Source organism: Adiantum capillus-veneris, chromosome 29 (genome assembly GCF_014529385.1).
Source record: "Adiantum capillus-veneris isolate H3 chromosome 29, ASM1452938v2, whole genome shotgun sequence".
NCBI lineage: Eukaryota > Viridiplantae > Streptophyta > Polypodiopsida > Polypodiales > Pteridaceae > Adiantum > Adiantum capillus-veneris.
Window position 1 is genome coordinate 62,751,829 of NC_140959.1, and position 25,546 is coordinate 62,777,374.

Genomic DNA, 25,546 nt, shown 5'->3' on the forward strand with positions numbered 1-25,546 from the left:
CTCAACTAGCCCAATGACTAGCTAATTGAGGGTTTTTTATTTCAGTAAGGAGATATGAGAAAAGTCCCCTAACTCACACGCACCTATATACAGTGAAAGGGTGAGGGTAACCACAGTGTTTGAGTGATTTGATAGGGTGAGATAACTCACTATGGCAATCACAGAGAGCCGAGAAACGGCTATCAATATATATATAAATTGCCTACGTGCACGCGCAAAGAAACGAGGGGGATTATAGGAGGTCGCGAGCGAGCGGGGAGGTGGAGAGGGTGTGTGAGGGGTGAGAGGGGATGATGGGAGATGGTGTGTGTGTGTAGAGTGGGGGTGTAGTGAATTCAGGTAAACGAGAGAGAGAGAGAGAGAGAGAGAGAGAGAGAGAGAGAGAGAGAGAGAGAGAGAGAGATGGGGGGGGGGGGGGGTGGGGCTCGGCGTGTTGGTGGGAAGAAAACAAGGGGGGGGGGGGGGAGAGAGGCGTGTGCGAGGCAAGGAAGGGGGGGGGGATAAGAGAGAGAGTACGGATCATAATGAAAGAGAGGGATATTTTGAAGAAAAAAAAACAGCACTCGCCATTCCTTTTTTAGAGCCTCAGTTCTTTGGCCGGGCTAGAGAGAGGGTCGGATAACCCGGCGTCATTAGCCCTCCCCCTTAGGTTAGGGGCATTCATGCCCCTAACTCATCTTTTTGATTATTGTTGTCGGAGGTGGCGGTTGATGGTGTATCCTCATCTAGAATGTCGATAGGTGGAGCCTGGTCAAATCGAAGAAAATAAGGTTTGTGCCCCCAACCATTTACCCTGGTTTTATGAAGTTTTCCATCAGCTTCTATAAGCTATTAGCTTCCATTGGCATACTTTTTCCTGACGATGAAAGGGCCTTCCCATCAGAGTAGGAGTTTCTTATCTTTGCATGTGTCGAAGCGATTTTCGTAGCGGACCACCAACATTCCTTTTTTTAATTCTTTTTACCAAAGATGATGGTTAAACCTAAGCTGTCTATGCTCTGCTTGTGCCGAATAATGATTTATTGCTTCTTCTCTGTCCAGATGTAGTCTTTCCAGGTCGATGATGTGATCTCTCAAATGCATGTTAGGCCGTTGAAGTTGGCTTGCCATTACTTTGAGACTTTGTAGTTGCATTTCAATGGGCAAGATTGATTCCTTACCAAATACCAGATGATACGGTGTGAATCCCAAGGATGTACGGAATGAGGTTCTGTAGGCCCACAAGGCTGGTAGTAGGTACTTGTCCCAGTCTCCAGGATGATTGTTTACCTACTTGGTAATTTTAGAAACCATTACATTCACCTTTTCAACTAGGCCATTACATTGAGGGTAATATGGTGAAGAGTGCCTCCTTGTCATGCCAAGTTTCTGCATTAATTCTCCTACCAAGTCTGCTCTGAAACCTGGCCCTCTATCAGAGACGATCTCTAATGGTGTGCCAAACCTACAGCATATGTGCTTGTAGATAAACTTAGCTGCCTCTACCGCAGTGATTCTAGTAGTGGCTGTAGCTTCCGCCCATCTAGTCATGTAGTCGACTCCCATGATGATGTAAAATTTTCCTGAGTTGGCCCTAGGCAATGGTCCTATGAAAGAATAGGTGTCTACGGTTCATATGAAAGAATAGGTATCTGTGGTTCCGGCATAAGTGACCTAGTGCCGGCCTTTTGACACAATTTACACGTCTTGCACCAGTGGTGTATATCACAATTGAGGCTAGCCCATATGAATCCAGCGTGCAAGGTTTTCCTACTTGTTATGTCTAGGGCAAAGTGACCACTACAAACCCCGTCATGACAGCTAGCAATTCCTCCCATGATTTCATGAGAGAGAGGGACCTTCTGAGTACTGGTCCTTACCCTTACAGTACAAACCATCATTGATGAGCCGATACCTTGTGGCTTTCCGTGTCAGCAATTGCTTCTGTCCCTTTGTGAAATCCAATGGGCATTCCCCTGTTTCCAAAAAAATCACGATATCAGGTAAGGTATCACTACCTTGAAAAAGAGGGAGCTTTAGCTTTATATCCCCAACCACCACTTCCTGCAGTCTTTCACTTGCTAGGGCATCTGCTTCATGGTTTTGAGCCCTTGGGATATGGTGTATTTGAACTTTTGCAAACTTACTCAACAAGGTTTTTACACCACTTAAGAGAGTCCTCAAGCTAGGATTCCTGTTGTCCATACTCCATTTACTTGCCTTACCAAGAGTAGAGCATCCCCAAATACATTAAGGCGCTTTACCCCTTACAAGACGTACCATTGTAAACCCTTGGTTAGTGCTGCATACTCGGCTTCATTGTTAGAATGTGAATCTAACAATTGGCCAAGCGAAAATACCTTTACCCCTTTGACATCAATGACCACTATGCCTGCAGAGCTGCTTTGTCGGATGCTCGCTTGTAGGCGCCATCAAAGTAGAGAGAGTGTGCTCCTTCTACCATCGATGGTACTGGAAGTAATCGAATTTCTTCCCCTTTAGATTGCTTCTCTTTTCTCAAAGCCTTGGTAGGTCATGAGTCCCCCCAAGCTTGCCCTTGTCATGCTTTCCACCTGTACTGTGTAGTCAAATTCTTACAGACGAACTAGCCATTTAGTAATCCTAGCAGACACATCCATGTGTTGTACAACATAGGGAAACATCTCATCCGTGGTTATAATCACAAATTTCTTAGGCAGTAAATATGACCTAAACTTTGTAGTTGCAAATCTAAGAGCTAGGACTAAGTGCTCCACATGGGTGAAACCTTTCTCTGCTGCTGTCATCATTCGACTAGAGAAGTAAATTGGCCTCATGAACGATGTTGTTGTATCCTTTTGGAGTAGCACAGCCCCCAATGAGTCATCACCCGCACTTGAGGTGACATATAACTTTTCATACCACTTGGGTGGTGCGATAGTTGGCAGGGTGGCTAAGACCTCCTTTACCTTGTTGTAGTGATGTTCGCTTTCCTCGTCCCAAGTGAAAGTTGATTTTTGAGTGAGTTGTTGCAGTGGTAGAACAAGTTGTGATAGTAGATGTATGAATCTACTCAAGTAACTCACCTTTTGTAAAAAAGAGACCAGTTGATGTGTGGTTTTTGGTGAAGGTAGGGCTATGAGTGCAGGCACTTTACTTGGATCGGCGTTGATACCTTTCGTTGAAATTTCATGTCCTAGTAGAATGACTTTACTTTCCCCAATGTGGCATTTGTCCACATTTAATTGCCCGCCTAGGCTTTGCAACCTGGCCAAACCTTCAGTTACCTTTTCTAAGTGTGAAATGCGAGAGCTATATATACAAAAATCATCAATGAATACTCTTATGGATGTTCCAAAGAATGGCTGAAAGACATATATGACATATCTTTAGAATGTGGTAGGTGCATTTGTGAGACCAAATGGCATAACTCTGTATGCAAAACAACCCCATGACATGATGAAAGTTGTTTTTAGCTGATCTTCCAAGGCTATGTGTATTTGAAAATATCCAGAATAACCATCACACATGGTGTAGCATTCAAAACCCGCTACTTCATTCAAAATTTCATCCAAGAAGGGGAGAGGAAAGTGGTCTCTCTTTGTAGCTGCATTTAGTGGTTTGTAGTCAACACACACCCTCCACTTACCATTCTTTTTAGCGTCGCTACTACAAGTGATACCCATTCTGAGTTTTCTACAGGGTAGATGAACCCTGCTTCCAACATCTTCCTTACCTCGGCCAGGAGTTCCTTTTCTTGTATGACCCCCAGTCGTCGTAGATTTTGCACCACTGGTTTTACCCCTTCCTTCAGCTTAATATGATGTTCCATCACTGTAATACCTGTGATTCTTTCATAGTTTGCATTGAGCAGGTCAAGAAATCCCATTAACATTTGCAAAAAACTATCTTTCTCCTCAAGTGTTAATTCCGTGGACAACATACCTTCAACCTACCTTCCCCTAAGCTAGGTGATTTGCTCTCCTTTTCATTGGTTGCCCTTCTAGTGACGAATTACCAGTTGTGCTTACCCTTTGTGAATCCTTTATGATGATACCCATCACATCGATGGAAGTGTCACTCTCGTCGGTGGATGTGGTCTCCTCCTCGGAAGCGGAAGACTCGCTCGTGGTTTCATCTGCTGATGTTTCTAAATCCATTTTCTTCTGCTTGCCAGTCTTCATGTTGTAGTAGATTGTCTCCACTTTCTTACCAGTCATGCGTAGAAGGCTAGTGCCCTAGTTCTGTTTTGCCTTCATGGCCATCAGCCATGGCCTTCCCAAGATTAATGGATAGCCCTCCCCCTTAGTAGGCATTACAAAAACATCTACCTCTACCTCAATCTTGAAAGCTTTTAGCTTCACAGCACTTACCATGCCTACATACTTTACTTTTGCATTGTTTGCCATCTTTGCCTTGCATGGAGAAGGCCTGTCAACCTCGAGCCCCAAAATTGAATCATCATAGCTTCGCTCATCACACAGATTTGTGCACCTCCATCAATGTAGGTGTTTCCAATCCTCTTTCCTTTTATGTTGACGTTGACAAGTGGAAGGATGTCATCCATGTTGCAACCCAAAATTTCTCCAGCTACCTTTGCTTTGGAGCGTCTTGTACTTACCATTTTGGACCATTTCCGCCTTACCTTTGGTGCGAGATGTAGCAGTTGTGGCCATGTAATCTTTGGTCCTTGCTCTGCCACATCCATTGTTAGATCATAGGGCTTAGAAATTTCCCCTAACTGGAAGTCGGTGATGCCTAATCTCTGTCGTGGCCCAGATGGCCTCTTGCTAGTCTCTCCTTTCATGCTTCTCTCATCATCTGATTCTGTAGCTTTTTTCCTCCTAGATCTTTTCACAATAATGGATTCAAATGGTTCTACAACGGCTACCTTCTCTTTACTCTTATCCCTCTCCTTTACTCTGGGAGGATCCACTACTATGGCTTTTCCTTTCTCTTCTAGCCTTATGATGTTTACAAGGCAATGAGGTGGTGGTGCCGGTGGAAGAGGTGGAATGGATGCCTGTGGTGGTGCCTGGGGTGGGTGTAGAATTTGTGTTGGTGGGGCTGGTTCTCGGGGTGGGGGTGTTCTTTCTCCAGGGGATGACAGTTGGTTCCTCCTACCTCCTTTATTATAGTTTTTTCGTGGTTTGGGACAATAGTACATACCGTGACCATCTTCTTCGTAGTTGTAGTAGTGATACTCCCTGTTTTGTCATCGTTCTCTTCCTGGGTCTTGATCTCTTTCTTGATTCCTTCCTTGTTGTATTAAGTGGACAGACAAATTCTGCAATTGGTCAGTAATAAAGGTCAATTGTATTAACCCTAAACATATCTTGTTGATCATCTCTTACCCCATGAGCTGGTGGTGGTGGTGGGATGGTGGTTGTCATGGTTGTTGGTCGGTGCGATGTTCCTGCTTCTATTGACTCCGTTTCTTTGGCTTTCATTCGCAGCTTCTTGTCCTTAAGGCAAGCAATCTCAACGGCTAACTCGTACGCAACCGGGAATCTACCCTTCACCTTCTCCTTGAGAAGAGTCCATAAGCCATGCGTAAACTAGTCTTTCTTTAGGAAATTGGACGCAACTTCCCCCCTTGCCAGTGACTCAACCCACCGTGCCCACAAATCCACAAACTTGGAATCATAGGTGGCATATTCTAAAAGACCATCCTGCTTCAACTCTCTCAACTTGTCCCACAACTTCTCTGAAGTGGTACCTTCCCCGAAACGCCTCTTAAAAGAGGTTTTTAAGGGCTCCTAGTCATCCTTAGTTTCTTGTGGAAGTGCATTGTACCATGACGTAGCTTCTAGCTTCATGAGATGATTAAAGATTGTAACCCGGGATTCATCTGTATCTTTGTTGCTCAATCATCTAGAAAGTCTGTTACCAAATCCTCCCCCTTCTTTCCTTTAAATGCTGGAAATTCTACACTTTCCATGATTACTGAGAGATAGCTAGAAAGACACACTGCTTAGCTTGCAAAAATATTATTTTTTTTTTCTTTACAAGGAGGCGTGTATACCCTTTTATACTAGGACATAGATTAGAACCTCAAACGGTACATTGCCTTGTACCAAAGGTAAGACAAATGGATGATCTGATGCTAGAACCTCAAAAAACCACTCCCCACCCAGCATGGTGTCCATGACGTGCTAGTAGTGAGCCTTCAAGTCCAGTATTACCTTGATTGAGCGTACTCATGCCGATATGTGTGATCTGTCCTGAGGTAGGTTGTACTGATTCATGTGAAGCTTTGAGGTGCTTAGTCACCGTCCAAGCTTGTGGGAGAGGGTGGTGTTCTTCCCTGAAACAAAATCATTAGATCCCTAGTCTCTCTAGTGAGAGCGTGAGCAAATGCTTTCATATCTGTGCTGCAGCATCAGGTGCGACTTGGAAACTGACTGTGATAATTACCTTGGTGACTTGAGTTACCCGATTCTCGAAGTAGGATAGTGTTGATTCTCTATTGTGCAGAGCTCCCTCCATCTTGTTGTTGTGGGTTGGTTGTAGGTTGCGGACATGGTTTCAACCTTATCTTTCTTCTTCTTGGCACTTGGCCTATGTATATCCATTCAGTTTGGCGTGTTGGTTGACTCTCCCACTGCAAATCGATTACCGTTACGCCTGGCACTCGAGCCTCGATGGAGATGCGGAGTTTTTCTAGTTGTGCTTGGAGATATTCTTCTTCTGTTGTCCAGTTAGTGAACCCTGCTAGCCATTCATCCATCCACAAACATTTAGGGGTTTCAGTCTTGTAAACTGGAGGGTTTCATGAAAGGGTCCTCAGTGGGGGTGCCAAGAAAATGATGGCCGGAAATGACATGCCATATGGGGTGTCCTCTACCCACACATAGCCTGAACATCCCCAAGCATCACCTCAAGGTAGGAGTGATCCTATAGGTAGGAAGGGACACCACCTAGCATAAGTGCGGCTAGGACGCAAACATACATGACCTAGGGTAGCAAACGTGAAATGCCCTCTAGGTAATCAACATGAAATGGTGGTGTAACAAATATTCACATGTAAGAAATGCCTAATCATTAGTCATTAGTGTGTGCACAAGGGAGGTATGTGAAAAGCTCGGAACAGGGCACACTGACTGGCGGGAGAGATTGCCCTTGATGGAGCACAAGCAAGGCCATATACAAGAGACGAAACATCCCATAATAGTGAGAGATCAAAATAGAAAATGGACCACAAAGATCAAAACACCCAAAGATCAAAACAACATTGCACCCTTTATTGGCAATGATGACACTTACAAGTGGTGATCTTGACGATTACAAACCTGGCTCTTGGCATTAGGGATGCATCATGGAAGGTAGGCGCCATATGGTGCATGCGAGGTTGAAGTTAGCGGTAAGTTTAGTTAGGGGAAAACATCAAGACGATGCAGCCATCGACGACATCAATCATGAACATCGAGAGCGGCCCAACGTTGTGTGTATAGGAGAGAGAGAAGACCTGATGGGAAATGGCGGCCTTCCGGCTTATGGTCTGGAGTGGGAGAGAGAAAGAGAGAGAGTGTGTAAACTTCATGTGCCTTCGGGCTATGAGCAAGGGAGAGAGATAAGGAGGGGTGGTAGGGTTTGCTTTCGGCCGACCCTGAGGGAGGAAGGGGAGGGAAGGAGTTAAATGGGTCAAGGATGGGATTTGAAGGAAAGGGGAGAGTGCATTATTATTGCTTCCCTTATGGGTTGTTCCCACAGCTAGAGACAATCGAAGCAGAGGAAGAAAAGAGAGAGAAAGAAGGGGGGTGGAGGTAGTGAGAGAGGGGAGAGATGGGGGGGGTCGCGTTCGGCCTGCCGGTGGGAAGAAAACAAGGGGGGGAAGAGAGAGGTGTGTGCAAGGCAAGGAAGAGGGGGGGAATAAGAGAGAGAGTACGGATCGTAATGAAAGAGAGGGATATTTTCAAGAAAAAAAAACGGCGTCCGCCATTCATTTCTTAGAGCCTCAGTTCTCTGGCTGGTTTAGAGAGCGGTACGGATAACCCGGTGTCATTCTGTTCCAAAGACTGAAATTTATATCGAAAGTTCGTTTTCTCCTTTCCCTCAACTGGCGTTCTTGATTGCCAAGCGGAGTGTTTAGAAAAATTGTTTCTTTTTAACGGTTTTTACAAAATTTTTCTCTATTTTGGGGCGGCATTTCTCCTTTCCCCCTTGCCCTCAAATTGAAAATGGCACGATGTTAAGCTGAGACACATTTTTCCCGAACACATTGTGTGTGTGTGTGTGTGTGTGTGTGTGTGTGTGTGTGTGTGTGAGAGAGAGAGAGAGAGAGAGAGAGAGAGAGAGAGAGAGAGAGAGAGAGAGAGAGAGAAAAGATGCTATTCCATATATTGGTTTTTGGCATTGACAAGGCCCAAAGCAAGAATCCAAGTCCAAGGTTGAAGGCAAGCAAATCCAAGGCAGAGAGTGAGCAAATCCAAGGCAGCACGAGTGAATTCGAGGCGACAAAGGGGGAGGAAATCTTGACTAAAGTTGAAGGATTTCTCTAAATTGTATGCCATTCTCACCTTCGAGTTGGGATTTCAAGGTCTAAATGAAAATTTGAAAATTACAATTTTTAGGCGTAAATATCATAATTTGTTAGGTGGGATTACACTAAACCGGTCCTCTTGACATTGCATTTTCTTTGTGTTTCGTGTGTGCAATCATGTTCTCAAGGTCAAAATTAAAATCTCAAGGTAAATATTAAATTTTGTTAGGTGGGACTACACTAAGCTGATCTTTTAGAGCACTCTCATAGCCAAATTTTTTTTTTCAAAACATCGACGAAGGGCATGACGAATTAGGGTAGCCCTCCACTATATTTGGAGATTTCTAAATTAAATTCCTCCAAGTCTCATGCATGCTATCACCTTGGGGTGAAATTTAGAGAAAAATCTCAAAATTCGTAGGTGGGATTGCACTTAAGTTAGGATGCTTTTCTCCAAAATACGGGTGCTTTGAGTTTCATGGGTGCTATCACCTTGAGGTGAAGGTTTAGAGATGGATCTCAAAATTCATAGGTGGGGTTACACTAAACTTGGATTTTTCTTGAGTGTCAACGAGTGGTGGTCTTTTGACGTGGTGTGTTTGCCCTTGGGACCAGAAAGAGAAGCAAAAGCCTTTAATTTGGTGATGGTTCAAATGGTCTCACCTACAATCAATGTTGTGTGGTTGACTTTATCATGATTGAGATTATTTGGCCCTGTTTTTTAAAATAAGATATCCATGGATGGAAGTACACTAAACCAATCTTCAAGCACTCCAATACACAATGATTTTTCCCAAAATATGAGTGGCGAAGATGGGTGGTGGTATTTTGAAACCCTTGCCTATATTTGAAGTTTTTTACACCCTAAATTCCTTTGAGCTTTGGAGGTGTTCTTGCTTTCCAGTTGGAATTTAGAGGTGAATTCCAAATTTGCAAGTGAGAATGCACTAAACCTAGGTTTGAACACTGTTTAAAGGAAAATTATAGCTTTTGAGATAGCTGTCTCCCTCCCCCCTCCCTCTTTCTATCATAGCCACTTTTGGCCACGAGCTATCCTCTGTGTCTTTCTAGGTTTTCTCAGCTTCAAATAATGATTTCAAAAGTAAAAGTTATGTGGGATTACACTAAACATAGCCCTTTTTTGAGCACTTGAATAAAAAATATCAATGCTACAATACTTGAGAGCTTTAATATTTCTTTTGGAGTGATTTAGTCTATCACCCTGCTAAAACATCTCTCTCTCTCTCTCTCTCTCTCTCTCTCTCTCTCTCTCTCTCTCTCTCTCATAGTCACTTTTGACCACTAGCTACCTCTCTACACCTTTGCACAATAGCCTTCGAGGCCATTGGGACTACTACACCTATGTTCTATCATGCTGCCATGATGTCTAAATTGATTATACATATTGCACTGCTAAAAGAGGCCGAATGGAACCTCATCTCAACATCTCCAAGCATCTGGCAAGTGCATGATTTACGCTCATGACAAAAGCCGCTCTATTTCTTTTTTTTTTTACACATGAAACATGCAATTCCTTGCCTTGTGAAGCACAAAGAGAGAGAGAGAGAGAGAGAGAGAGAGAGAGAGAGAGAGAGAGAGAGAGAGAGAGAGAGAGAGAGAGAGAGAGAGAAAAAAGAGGTCAAATACAACCTCATCTCAACATGTCTTAACATCAGGCAAGTGCATGATTCACACTCATGACAAAAGGCACTCTATATTTCTAAAAAACTACATGGCACGTGCAATTCCTAGCCGTGTGAAGCAGAGGCATATATATATATATATATATATATATATATATATAGAGAGAGAGAGAGAGAGAGAGAGAGAGAGAGAGAGAGAGAGAGAGAGAGAGAGAGAAAGAGAGAGAGAGAGAGAGAGAGAGAGAGAGGCGGAGCAATCAAGAAAAGTTTGTGCCAAAAACTAAACTGAATATTTTCTATTTTAGAGGAAACCCAAGTAATTCCTCATACTACAGTCGTAAACGTAGAGCTCATCACCTCATTTGTGTTATTCTAAGAAAGAAATATTGCATGAGACAAGTAAGGCCCCTTGACATGTCCACATGTCAATGAACTAGACTTTTCCTCTTAATCACCGGCAACATAGCTGTCCAAAATGGAGAAGGAAATGGGAGAGCTAGTCTAATGCAATGGGGCAGGAAACTTTGATAACCAATCTACCAAACTTCAAGCTTCCTCTCCTTCTTAATGTATGTAGCCATGATAAACACATTTTCTAGCACCATAGAGAGAGATAAAAGAGTCCAAATGTAGCCTCATCTCAACATTCCCTGCTATAAAAGAAGGCATTCTATATTTCAAAAAAAAAACACATGGCACATGCAATTCCTAGCATTGTGAGGTATAGATAGATAGAGACAGAGAGGGGGGAGAGAGAGAGAGAGAGAGAGAGAGAGAGAGAGAGCGGTCAAGAAAATTTGTGACAAAAACTAACCCCAAAATTTTCTATTTCAAAGGAAACCCAAGTGATTCCTCATATTACAGTGGAAAATGTAGAGCTCCTTACCTCATTTACGTTATTCTAAGAAATATTGCATGAGACAAGCAAGACCCCTTGAAACTCTTGCTCTTAGCATAGAAAAAATGGAGAGGGAGCTGGGAGAGCCAGTCTATTGCAACGGGGCAAGAAACTATGATAACCAATATACCAAACTTTAAGATTCCTCTTCTTCTTCATGTCATACGGGCAATGCTAATAGACTTGCCGATGAGTCTTGATACCTAAGCATACTATTTCAATGTGAATTGGGAGAACCAACCTACAATATTTGGAGAAGGAATTGGAAAATCAAATCTCCACATTGGGTGAGAAAACCAACAAAACCACTCTTACCACACTTGGGTGATTCAAGCTTTCTCTCCTTCTTCATGCAAGAACCCATGAAAAGTTTGTTCTTGATGTCATAGAGAGAACCAATGATAGGAGATGCTAAATAACCTTCAAGAAGTCTCACAGCTGAGTCTTCAACTCCAATGGTGTCATTTCGTATTCAATTTATCCTATGACGTCTATTAAATTTAATATATCTTACTAATAGAAGAAGTGGGAGGATGCATGAAAGGAAAGGTTTGTTAAAGCAATAGAAAGGATCTATCAAACAAGCCTTGAACTCATGCGCACTCTTTATTCCTTCCTTGGGTATAATACTCCAATTAATATTGTGATGTGTTGAGGGTATTATATGCTTGCATTTGGAAGTTAGTATAGATAAGAAACTTCCCTTCCTTAAGTACACTACTTTAATTAATACTATGATGATTGAGTATATTTTATTCTTGCATTTGGGAGTAACTAAAATGATAAAACTTATGCACTCATTATGAACTTAGTGTTTTCTTTGTTTCTTGACAGAAGCATTTATGAGGACAAGGGACACATGCATTTGTCTCCTGAATCTACAATTCATTCCTCTCATGTGCGTGCACACCGAAATATTGCACGAAATTATCGATGTCAACTCGCTATACAGTGTACCATATACTTGCTAAAGGACGCCTTGCCATGCTCAACAAATGGCCATGGTCGTGGTAGGAGTCCCTCCACATTTGTGGAGGGTTACATCCACGGTGATGTTACTATTCCACAAGTTCCTTTGCAAACTGTCATGCAACGACAAGGATGAAGAGAGCACACTCTTTCATGTTTGGATGCGACAAGAATATATCGTCAACAACGGGCAAGGCAACGCACCTCCAACATAAGACAGCAGCACCATCAACATGATGGACACTTTTGCCCTCTCATAGACGCTCAAAATGAGGAATAGGTCCCGTATGTTCATGATACATCACTTGCAAAAATTGCTTGCATTCTACATGCCTATCCATGTCTACGAGGTGTCCACCCTTCCATGCTACCATTGATACATGTCTAATTGCCTATAGATCATACAAGAACCATGTCCTCCTTCTGTGAGTTTTGTGGTGCATGTCTTTGACTGTGTGAAATGAAGAAGGAAGATACACCATCAATGGGAAAATATTGTTGCAAAGGTGGGAAAGTATCCCTCTTTCCTCTTGTATTGGAGAGGCTACTCACTAATAGTGATGCTTTCAGTAGGTCTTTCAGAAGAAACATCAGGAGTTACAATAGTGTGATGGCATTTGCATCTCTTGGAGCTACCATTGATGAGACATTGATGGGTAGTTCTGGTGCATATTGCTTTCATGTACATGGCGGTGTGTACCATTGACCTGGTTCTTTGCTACCACATGAAGCAGGGGCTCCAAAATTTGCAAAGATGTATGATGATACTGAGCATGAGGTTTGGAATCGTATGAGTGCCTTAGATGGTTTGAGTTTTTCCACTCTTGAAGCATTATCAATGATGATGCGATCATGTAATCAGTATGCGAATGCCTTCTACAATGTTGGTAGAATGTTACATGACAGTCCTTGTGTGGAGATCAAAATGAAAATTTGTGAGAATAGGAATACTTCCAGGTAGTACTTGATACCTACATGCAATGAGGTTTCTACAATTATGCCAGGTCAAGGGGATGTACAAACAGTTGGCCATCAAGACATTGTGATACATTGTCAAAATGGAAGGCTGCAAAGGATTTCAAATCTACACAGGTCGTACATGCCACTATTGTATGTTCTTCTCTTTCCATGGGGAGACGACGGATGGCATATCAAGCTTCCTTATGATAATGTGCATGGCCCTTTGGATGCCTTGGTTGGTTGACAATGTGTCACTCAAAGAGTACTATGCATATCGGCTACAGGTTCGTGCTGATACAGAGTCATGCTTGCTTCGTGGGGGTCGTTTACTTCATCAATTTATGGTTGATGCATATTGTGCCATTGAGGAATGTCGTCTTGCATGGATCCGTACAAATCAGCAGACGTTGAGGGCAGAATTGTATGCAGGCTTGGTTGACATGGTGCATTTTTCTGGGAGTGATGCTGTACTTGGACGGTCTGGAGGTCAAAGAATTGTTTATAGGCGGCCCTCGGCACATGTACCAATTGTATCAAGATGCAATGGAAATTGTGCGTGCAAAGGGAAAGCCAGACCTATTTATCACATTTTTATGTAACCCCAAATGGCCAGAAATAAATGAGGCATTACTTCCAGGACAGGTTTCCTTTGATCAACCACACATAACCACTAGGGTTTTCTTCTTGAAACACTCGAGCATGATGAAGTATATCTTAAAGAAAGATATTTTTGGGAAAGTGGTGGCTTACATGTCTGTTGTGGAGTTCCAAAAGAGAGGCTTGCCACATTCTCATACATTATTGATTCTAGATCCCGATGTAAGCCTCAATCGACATTTGACTATGACAAAATGGTTTGTGGAGAGCTGCCAGATAAAATTCGATTTCCAGTGCTGCATGATATCATTGTTAATTGTAACATTCATGGTCCATGCGGTGAGTTCAATAGTTCATCTCCTTGCATGGTTGATGGCCGATGTATTAGAAAATATCCATGTTTATTTTGTGAGCAAACAAGCATGGATATTAATGGCTACCCCATTTATGTGCGACGAAACAATGGCTTCACCACCAAGGTAAGGGGTTCTACTATTGATAAATGATGGGTTGTGCCATATAATCATGTTTTGTCAACACTATTTAATGCGCATATCAATGTTGAGGTATGCTCAACAATTTCAGCCATCAACAAGTATGTCTATAAGTACATCTACAAGGGGCATGATAGGGCAACTGTAAGATTCCATACATCGGTATGTGATGCAGAAAGGGATAACATTGATGAGATAGACATGTACACGAATGGCTGCTATGTATCTGCATCTGAGTCTTGTTGGAGAATTTTTTAATATCCTTTGCACAATGACGCACCAGTTTTTCACAAATTGAGCGTGCATGTTCCGGCTGGTAAAATGGTAACTTTTTGAGATAATGATAGACTTAATGATGTCTTGCAAAGAGATAATTCAAAGAAGACCACTTTGACAGAGTGTTTCACATGCAACTTGGAGAATCCTGAAGCAAACGATAGTTTGTACATTGATTTTCCTCAAAAGTGGGTGTGGAATTCGGGTTCCAAGAAATGGACAAAGAGACGTCATGGGGACACTATTGGGCGGATGTATTTTGTGCAGCCCTCTGCAAGTGAACGATATTATGTCCGTTTGATTTTGACTATTTGTAAAGGATGTAAATCATTTGAGGATCTACGCTCCACAAATGGTGTATTGTTTCCAACATTCAAGGAAGCATGCATTGCAAGAGGTATCTTGGAAGATGATGGGGAATGGTTCGAATGCATGGAGGAAGCTTGCAGTACACATACAGGCTCGCAATTGAGACATTTGTTTGTGACCATTCAATTTTTTTGTGAACCCTCCTCCATTCATGTCTTATGGGAAATATTTTGACGTTTTTTTTATGAGGACTATCAACACATGTTGGAGATGAGATATGAGTCGTTAGATGGTTGTACATAGGTTGCTGAAGGGTATGCATTGAGAGATTTGCATAACATTCTTGGTACTTTTGGACGAAGTTTAACTGAATTTCTTGGAATTCCAATGCCTGATGAATGCTTTGTGACACGTTGGTGCAGCCAAAGTTGGTCCAAGCTACGAGATAGTCAATGCCAGGCAGAGGCAGCATGTGAGCGCAGTGCAAAAGGCTAGGGTAGGTACCAAAGCCCTAGCAGCCAAAGGATAGCGGGAATGTATTCTTGAAGTGGTTTTTTAGGCCAAAGGTGTGTTGCAAAGAGCCAAGCAGGTTGGTGGACTTCTGTGTCCGAGATGTGGATTTTATGTCCTAGAATTTAGTGATCAGTGTGCTCTAGAAGCCAGTCCAGACGGCTCGTCAAATGGAACCCTGGTCCTCAAGATATTGCAGTTTAAAGTTAAAGTGTGTAGCAGATCCCCGACGGATAGGGCAGTTGGGGACAGGTGGACCGGGCTGATGTCAGTGTATATGTGTGTAGTGCTCCAGTTGTGGAGCATGCCTGTCCTTTCGGATTGTGAATCGGAGCTCTGGATAGCAAGATATGATCAATTGAAGATTTTCAGGGGGCCGGGTCTGAGCTCACTTGGCCGCATTGGAGTACGTGCCATCTCGAATCTTCTGAGCCTCGACGAGGTTCTAGAGCAGAATGTACACCATATGGAGCTAGCAAGAAGTGACTGCACGCCAAATGGAGTCCGGAGCGAGAAGATATAGTCGTCGGAAAACTGGGAGCTTTTGGCCGGCTTGGATTGCAGATGTTTTTTTCCATTTTAGAGAGCCCTGGTTCGAAGATGCCGAGAAGTCAAAAGTGCAGATAAAGAGAAGGTGATTTTAGGCGGGAAGATGGAGATTCACCCAGGCTTTGCGGCTTGGCAACAGGAGGTGGGAGCAAATAATGGGGTCCAGGCAAGAGCAGGCCAAAAAAATAGTAAAGGGATTTTTTGAAACTCAAAAGCCTTGGGGCACTATGGTGATGCCACATGGCATAGGGTATAACCCACATGCAAAGGGAAAAGCCCAGAGGCCGCACTGTATAAGCCAAGCCGTGCCACTCTCCATAGTATTCAAGAGAGGGTGAGGGGAGCTCCCCTTAGGCGCAGCTATGGCGTCCTCGCCTTGGGCGCTGCTGTGGCGGTGATGCGGTGGTTTTGGTGGCAAGCCGACGGGGCCGGGCGGCGCATGGCGTACGCGGCGGTGAGCCCAGTGATGACATGGCACGCCCAAAGAAAAGGGGGGATTCCCGCGGCTCTCAAAGCCCCAATATTTTGAAGGAAGAGGAGGGGGGCAATAGCGATATCGCTATTGCCTTCCCCTCTCAGGTAAGGGGTGAGGCCCACAGCAGAGAGAGAGAGAGAGAGAGAGAGAGAGAGAGAGAGAGAGAGAGAGAGGGAGGGAGTCTGGGAGCAAAGAGGTGGACAAGGCCAAATGCAAAGGCACCAAAGGAGGGGACCCGGCTGGCCAAGATGGAAGGTGCAAAGGGCAAGTGTGCACACCATGTACATGTTTCCAAAAATAAACTAGGCCAAGTGTTGGCAATGCAAGAAAATACTAATAGAAGATCTAAGTGAAGGCCACGGCAAGAGAAAACCATCGTTTTTTCTTTTTTGGGGCCTGTGAGAGACACCCCTATAAAAGGTTGTAAATGTGACAATTTTGGGGCCTTTTTGCCTGTGTGAGTAAGGGAGAGCTTGAAGCTTGTGTGATGCCAAGCTTTCCATTGAAGCTGCATACATCAATTGTACTACCCTCTTTGCAATAATACCAACCGTGTGCCCACTCTCTTGAATTGCTTCTCCCCAATCCCCTCCTTCGCTCTCACTTTTGGTGTGTTAACCATTATTTGCAGAGGGTTTGCCTGCAGTTTGAAAGGTGCTATCAAGAGTGTAGATTAGGGGTGTTTTGTGAGTCGGAACGAGTGAGTTAAGCAGTGTGGGTGTATGTGTGTTGTGGGTGTTCTTGTGCAAGGAGTGAGATTGTCGTGTTGTGTGCTAAGGTGGAATTGTTCGTGCGAATTAGCCGATTTGAAGCTGTGTTTTGAGAGGTTAGGGGTGATGTGGAATCCCTGGGCTATAGAGAGGCAAGCATTGTGTGTGCTGGGTGTGTTTCCTTTTCCCCCTCTCCATCTTCTGGTGCCCCCACGGAGGAGCGGACTGATGCTCCTAGTTGACGTCGAGGTAGGGATTTTTGTGATGCCAAAGGTGCGGCCTTTGAAGAGAAGGTGCTGCTATTGATGGCTTGGGCGGGATTTCCCATTTTCACTGGGGTTGAAGATGCGGAGACTTGGCTTCAAGACTACTGATTGTTTGTGTTGGAAAGTGGTTTATCAAGGGAAGATGGTGCGGTACAGGTATTCCTGCTCTTGGTTCGTGGTAAAGCAAAGCTATGGTTCAATAGCCTTGATGATGAAGAAAAGGCAGATTGTGAAGCCGTGGAGGCGGCTTTTTGAAGCAGATTTGTTGTGGATGCGCAGCTAGATGAAGTAAAGCGAAAGCTGGATGGATTGAAGCAAAGCTTGGAGGGAGATTTTCAAGCGTTCGAGTGGGAGTTCGAAGCCCTTTGGGGGAAATTGATCAAGGTAACTGCTGCAAAAAATGCTAGCTTTTTGAAATTATGTAAGTTTATGGATTGTCTGCATGAGGAACTGCGAGATAAGGTGGAGTTAGATGGCCCAATGTCGTATGAGGAGGTGGTAGCTCTAGCGAGAGGGTGAACCAAGAAGATTTTGAAGAAGCGCGAGGCTAGGCGGTGTTTGTAGGGTGCAGTGATGAAAAAGCAGTATGAGACAGGGGTAGCTGTGCCGCAGGTGGTACAAAGTGAAGTGCAAGTGCAAGAAGAACCAAGGGTTCTTTGGCTGCAAAGAGACAGGATGGTTCCTATGCCAAAGATGCCGGCTAGAGCGGTTCCAATTGTGGAGGAAGTGCAGGTGGTTCCAGAGTGGACAAAGGAAGTGCTGCCAAGTTTGAGTGAAGATGCTAAAGCTCCATTGAAGTGTGCTAAAGAGCAACGAGTGCGGTTTGCAGACGAGGTGGAAGCAGTGAAGCTAGAGGAGATTCCCGAGCTTGAAACCGAAGTGGAGACTGGCTTGAGTGACAGTAGCTCTATGGATGCAGATACGAGTTGGGAGACTGAGTCATCCCAATCCAGGTATGATGAGTTCGACCTCTTGCATGTGAGTGCAGAGGCAGTGAATGTGTGTGAGGAGCAGCAGGAAGTGCAAGCCGAAGTGCTTAGCGAGGACCAAGTGGAGCAGTCTAGCCCTACAGGTGATGATGTGCAGATAAATCTGGTGTGCAGTGCCATGCTAATGGCTATGTTGATGAAGATAGTGGTGGAATATGCCATAGTGGTGTAGCAGGTGCAAAGTTGTGCTAAAAGGTGTAAAGCAGTTGTACCTATGGAGCAGGATGAGGAGGATGTGATAGAGAACGAGTTTCTCTCTTCCTTGGCAGAGCTTGAGGATGCAGCGGTAGAAGAGCAGGTAGTGGAAACGAACAAGCAAGTGGTGCTTATTGACCTTGAAGGGCCAGTTGACGAGGAGGAGCTCAACGATGCTGGAATTGAGTTCATGGCAGGTGAGAAGGATGAAGTGGAGTCAAAGTTAGAGGTGTTCCCTATGCAGTCAGTGCCTTCTATGACAGATGATGTGGATTCCAAGGTGGTATCCAAACTTTGTAAGGAGGTATGTGAGTGGTGGTTGAAAGGAATGGTGATCAAAGTAGCTGTGCAGTATGCTGTTGATCAGGTACACGATCTACTAGACGAGGATCTAGATTTACATGGATGGGAGGGCGGGTCAGATGTGTTAGGACTGTTTGATGCGAGTGATGGTACAAACAGGTATTTGGATGGTGAGCACGAAGGTGCTCTATTTAGTGCTTTTGGAGGAGTTTTGTTGAAAGTGGGCAGTTTGCCAAGGAGTCCTTGGATAGGTAGAAGAATGTGGATGGAAATTTGGTTATGCAGTTGGGTGTGTGTCTTGGTGTGGCACTATGCAAAGCTGTTACAGGTGGATGGAGAAAACCAATGCAAAGTGTTTGACCCAGGAGGGTGATTGCAGGTAAAGAAGGGGGCTGGGCAACCCGCATGAGCAAAGAAAGCGGGTAGCAGGTGCCAGTTTTGTACATATGGTGGGTGTTTTTGCAGTGTACAGAGAGTTTCTTTGTGGTGTGCAGCTTTTTAGTGCAATAAGGCCATGTGTGGTTGAACATAAATGTTCAACGAGGGGGTGCGCAATGATGGTGCAACAAAAGTTGGTCCAAGCTAAGAGATAGTCAATGCCAGGAAGAGGCATCATGTGAGTGCAGTGCAACAGGCTAGGGAAGGTACCAAAGCCCTAGGCAGCCAAAGGATAGCGGGAATGTATGCTTGAAGTGGTTTTTTAGGCCAAAGGTGTGTTGCAAAGATCCAAGCAGGTTGGTGGCCTTCTATGTCCGAGATGTGGATTTTATGTCCTAGAATGTAGTGATCAGTGTGCTCTAGAAGCCAGTCCAGACGGCTTGTCAAATGGAACCCTGGTGCTCAAGATATTGCAGTTTATAGTTAAATTGTGTAGCAGATCCCCGACGGATAGGGTAGCTGGGGACAGGTGGCCCGGGATGATGTCAGTGTATATGTGTGTAGTGCTCGAGTTGTGGAGCATGCCTGTCTTTTCGGATTGTGAATCGGAGCTTTGGATAGCAAGATATGATCAATTGAATATTTTCAGGGGGCCGGGTCTGAGCTCACTTGTTGGCGCATTGGAGTACGTGCCATCTGGAATATTCTGAACATCGACGAGGTTCTAGAGCAGAGTGTACACCATATGGAGCTAGCAAGAAGTGACTGCACACCAAATGGAGTCCGGAGCAAGAGGATATAGTCGTCAAAAAACTGGGAGCTTTTGGCCGGCTTGGATTGTAGCAGATGTTTTTTTCCATTTTTGAGAGCCCTGGTTCGAAGATGCCGAGAAGTCAAAAGTGCAGGTAAAGAGAAGGTGATTGTAGGCGGGAAGATGGAGATTCACCCAGGCTTTGCGGCTTGGCAACAGGAGGTGGGAGCAAATAATGGGGTCCAGGCAAGAGCAGGCCAAAAAATTTTGGTTGAAAAAATAGTAAAGGGATTTTTTGAAACTCAAAAGTCTTGGTGCTCTTTGGTGATGCCACGTGGCATAGGGTATAACCCACATGCGCAAGGAAAAGCCCGGAGGCCGCACTATATAAGCCAGGATGTGGCACTCTCCATAGTATCCAAGAGAGGGTGAGGGGAGCTCCCCTTAGGCGCAACTATGGCGTCCGCCCCTTGGGCGCTGCTGTGGCGGTGATGCGGTGGTTTTGGTGGCGAGCCGACGGGGCCGGGCGGCGCATGGCGTACGCGGCGGTGAGCCCAGTGATGACATGGCACACCCAAAGAAAAGGGGGGGTTCCCGCGGCTCTCAAAGCCCCAATATTTTGAAGGAAGAGGAGGCGGGCAATAGCGATATCTCTATTGCCTTCCCCTCTCAGGTAAGGGGTGAGGCCCACAGCAGAGAGAGAGAGAGAGAGGGAGTCCAGGAGCAAAGAGGTGGACAAGGCCAAATGCAAAGGCACAAAAGGAGGGGACCCGGCCGGACAAGATGGAAGGTGCAAAGGGCAAGTGTGCACACCATGTACATGTTTCCAAAAATAAACTGGGCCAAGTGTTGGCAATGCAAGAAAATACTAAAAGAAGCTCTAAGTGAAGGCCACGGCAAGAGAAAACCATCCTTTTTTCTTTCTTTGGGCCTCTTAGAGACACCCCTATAAAAGGTTGTAAATGTGACAATTTTGGGGCTTTTTTGCCTATGTGAGTAAGGGAGAGCTTGAAGCTTGTGTGATGCCAAGCTTTCCATTGAAGCTGCATACATCAATTGTACTACCCTCTTTCCAATAATACCAACCGTGTGCCCACTCTCTTGGATTGCTTCTCCCCAATCCGCTCCTTCTCTCTCACTTTTGGTGTGTTAACCATTATTTGCAGAGGGTTTGCCTGCAGTTTGAAGGGTGCTATCAAGAGTGCAAATTAGGGGTGTTTTGTGAGTCGGAACGGGTGAGTTAAGCAGTGTGGGTGTATGTGTGTTGTGGGTGTTCTTGTGCAAGGAGTGAGATAGTCGTGTTGTGTACTAAGGTGGAATTGTTCGTGCAAATTAGCCGATTTGAAGGTGTGTTTTGAGAGGTTAGGGGTGTTGTGGAATCCCTGGGCTATAGAGAGGCAAGCATTGTGTGTGCTGGGTGTGTTCCCTATTCCCTCTGTCCAACGTGATGAAAATAGCTTGCTTTTCCAAGAGCAATTCCTTGACACAATCCAAGAGCTATTCGTGTCACCTGAAATGGAGCAGAGTCTAAATGAAGATCAAAGGATTTCTTTTGAGGCAGTGTTGCATGGATTGACTATTGATGGTGGGGATATTTTTTTCCTAGATAGTTGTGCAGGTACTGGGAAAACTTATTTCTATAATTGTTTGTTGTCACGTGTGCACGGAGAAGGAGAGGTTGCATTGGCCACAGCATCTTCTGGTATTTCAGCATTGCTATTGCGAAATGGACGCACTGCACATTTTAGATTCAAGATACCCTTGGACCTTGATAGTTGTAGCACATGCAATATCCTTGATCAAGGTCAACTTGCTGAATTTCTTAGAATGTGCAAGTTGATTGTGGGGGATGAGGCTCTTATGATGTACCGATATGCCTTTGAAGCTTCGGACAGGTCTTTGCAAGATATCATGTGCTCAACAAATCCATTTGGTGGAAAAGTGTTGCTTCTTGGGGGAGATTTCAGACAGATCTTACCAGTGGTGTTCTAGGGAGCACGTGTTGACATTCTTGATGCTACACTTTGTCTATCGCACTTATGGAATCATGTGAAGATTCTTAGATTGGCACATAACATGCATGTGGGAGGTGGTGATGTTGCAAATTCTGCCTATAGAGAATGGCTTATGGATGTAGGAAATGGGACTTTGACAATCGGTGATGAACAAATGATAGAAATCCCCCGTCACATGGTGATTTCTTCATATTCATTGGATGTATTGATAGGTTGCATCTATTCAGAAATCGATAAAGATGTGGTCCATGTAGAATACTTTAGAGAGCGGGCCATCCTTGCTCCAAAAAACTTTGAAGCTGATATTCTCAATGCTAAGGCCCTGTACACAATGAAAGGTGATGTTGTGCAATACTTTAGTGCTGACTCTATGCCAGAAAACTCGATGCAAGATCCTTTCTTATACTTTGTGGAGTTTTTAAATAGTCTCACCTTGGGTGGTGGATTTTCAACACATTGCTTGGAGTTGAAAATGAATGCCCCAATAATTCTACTACGAAACATTGATCCAAGTCAAGGTCTATGTAATGGGACACACTTGGTGTGCAAGGCATTTCATGCAAGAGTTCTGGAGGCAGAAGTTATTGCAGGTACACGGGAGGCACTCTGGTTTTCATCGCTCGAATATGTTTTGTGCATTCTGGTACAAAGTTTCCATTCTTTCTTAGACGGAGACTGTTCCCAGTTAGATTGGATTTTTGTATGACGATAAATAAGTCATAGGGACAAAGCATTGACATGTTGGGCCTATACCTGGTGACACCGGTCTTCACTCATGAACAATTGTATGTTGCATTGTCACGTGCACGTTCAGCCATTGGAGTGAAGATGCTCCTACGTGACATTGATGTAAATGAAACAACTACACTGACAACAAACATTGTGTACCATGAGATATTAAACAATGCCATATGAAGGTTCCAATCCTTCTTTCTATATGACGATAAATAAGTCACATGACCAAAGCATTACCATGTTGAGCCTATACCTGGTGCCACCGGTCTTCACTCATGGATAATCTTATATTGCACTGTCACGCGCACGCTCAACTGTTGGAGTGAAAATTCTCCTACGTGACGTTGATGTAATTTACAAAACAATTGCACTAACAATAAACATTATGTACCATGAGATATCAATCAATGCCATATGAAGGATCCAATCCTTCTCATTGTTGTGTTCTTCTTTGTATATGTTTCAAATCATAAAATATTTTGTGAATTAATTTTCTACCTCTCTCCATAACATACATTAAACTATGTCATGTGAAGGTTTTGTTCCTTCCTCACATTGTCTATTTTGTGGTTTCCATTTGGATATATAGATCATGGATCAAATGACTTACATCTCCAAGGTGTCCTTTTTATGTAGAAGATCATCCACATCCTGGTATGTTTTTGTCCACCACTAAGACATGATGTGGAGACTTATTGTGTTATCTTTGGGACCTTGATTTGTTTTCCCATTATTTTAAGCAGAGCCACTTTTTTGGTGTGCACCTTTGCCGCACAAAAAATTGTTAGGACCATTCGCAAGCACTACAAGACCAAGTGTGTGTGCATGAAATCATAAATTCACTTGGCATAAAGTAATATTCATGGTTTTTTTGTTTCCTTATGTGTTACGGACCTTAGGAAGTTGCCATCTATCGATATCGTTACATTGGCATACTCCTCCGACATTGAGTATGGTGTCTACTCGGGTTATGAAGGCGTGTGTGTCTTCCCAAGATGAAAATGATTCTCAATGGTTTGCTAGATATGAAGGATACTCCGTTCCTGATGATTGGGAGCACCTCCAAAGTTCTAGGTTCACTGAATTGATCTACCAAATCTACTTGCCTAAACAACTTGCATGTTTGGCAGTGCCATACATAGCTGCAATAACTAGTATGTGTAAATTATTGTGTTTGGTGCTTCAATTGTATTATTTTTTTTAAAAAAAGTCTCCCTTTTTTACTACTATTGTTTGTTAATCCAGGAGATAATCAACCTTGGGATGGAAAAACGGTCCTTAATTTAGGAATGGAGAACTCCAAGCCGATTGCCAATTGCATGATGAAACGAGCTACGTTGATATTGCCTCTTAGATCATTTGTGGCACAATAATGTCCTTGCTTGTGTTTGCTTCTATGACAAACATATCAATAGCTTTGCCATGCTTGTGATCCATTTTAGGCAATGTTCTTTGAAAATGTGGATACATTTCTAAATGTCTTGGTGTTTATTATGACTTTGTAATTCTGTGCAATAGAGTTTTCCACTTGCGATTTGAGTTTGAGGGATCCAAGATATTAGGTTCATATCTTAGAGATCTTTGTTTAAGCACAACAATTCTAGGCATTGATCCTCACGTTTGTGAGAGGATAGGTTGCTATGTTGAGAGAGAGAGAGAGAGAGAGAGAGAGAGAGAGAGAGAGAGAGAGAGAGATACAGAGAGAGAGAGAGAGAGAGAGAGAGAGAGATGTGCAATAAGGAAGAGATAAAATCATGCATGTTGCTTGAGGAAAACATTAAAGTCTCTCTATGTCTTTTCCTGAACTTGCACCTCTTATGCTTTGTGTAGATTATGTTTTTTTGTATAATAAGATGTTATGTTCGTAATATTGTGCAAGGGATTTCTTCCTTTGTGGTAGTTGACCCATAGTTCAACTATATATGCATTGTGATGTACTTTTTAATGGTACAGCTATGGAAAACATGAATAACAATGCCATCTTTGAGACCGAGTCGGATGGTATTGAGTCCACTCCTCCAAGGTTTGCCAATGCTCGAGCGGCAAAGAGAAGTGCTCGATGCATGGGATCCTCTTCTATTAATCCTGCGGTAAATGATGGGAATCATGAACTCATGGTTGCATTATGGGACTTCTTTGTTCGTAGTGAGTCTAGGCAGTTGGACTTTGAGCAACACTTGGAGCCAATTTTGGACGTGGCTCAGAAAGCGAATGGCCAACAAATTGTAGACCTTTGCAATGAGGTGCATTTATGTGCACAACGCTTCAATGGAGGAATGGCCCAGGTTGAGGAGAACCAATTCAACATGCTGGTGCTCATGGAGTAACAATTTTAATCAATGCAAAGCTCACACATGCCCAATAGGGAAATCAAGGTCCAAATCGATGCACTTAAGGACCTGGTCCTTGCTTTAGAAGGAGAGGTAACCCGGCTCAAGGTCCATCTGAATTGATTGAATGCATTGATGAGAAAGATGGCTCCAGCTTCTGATGGCCGTGCCATATAGCAATGTTCAACCTTGGCTACTAGAAATAGTTGAAGCACGTACTTTTGTGTGTTAATTTGATTCACTATGTTGATGTACTAAAGCATACCTTGCTTTGAACTGTGTTGGTAGGGTAAATTAGTGAATGTGTTGTTTTTTTTTGTTTTATACTTGTGTTGTTTGATATACATGGCATGAGCCATAGAGTATACTTAAATTAACTTTTGATACTTTGGTTGAGATGATATTTTTTGTCAAAACAATATGAGGTACTACCTTTGTGGCTTGGGGACATTAGGTAGCATGTTTTTAGAAAGAGGCTTCCATCATTACAACTATGCTTAGCTATGTGAGCTTCAAGGACGTTGCAATGAAATACTTGGAAGCTTGATAGATTTCATGATATTTTTCCACTATCTACATTTCATTCTGAAAGTTATCTTTAGGTTTACAAGTAGAAATTTTCTTACTCCTTTAGATTTGGTTCACTTTTTGCACTCTCAAATAATTGGGTAGCACTTTCCAGACCCCATTATTAGTTCGTAATGACCATTGTAGACAACTTCAGATTGGGGTCATGCACATCAAATCACTTCAA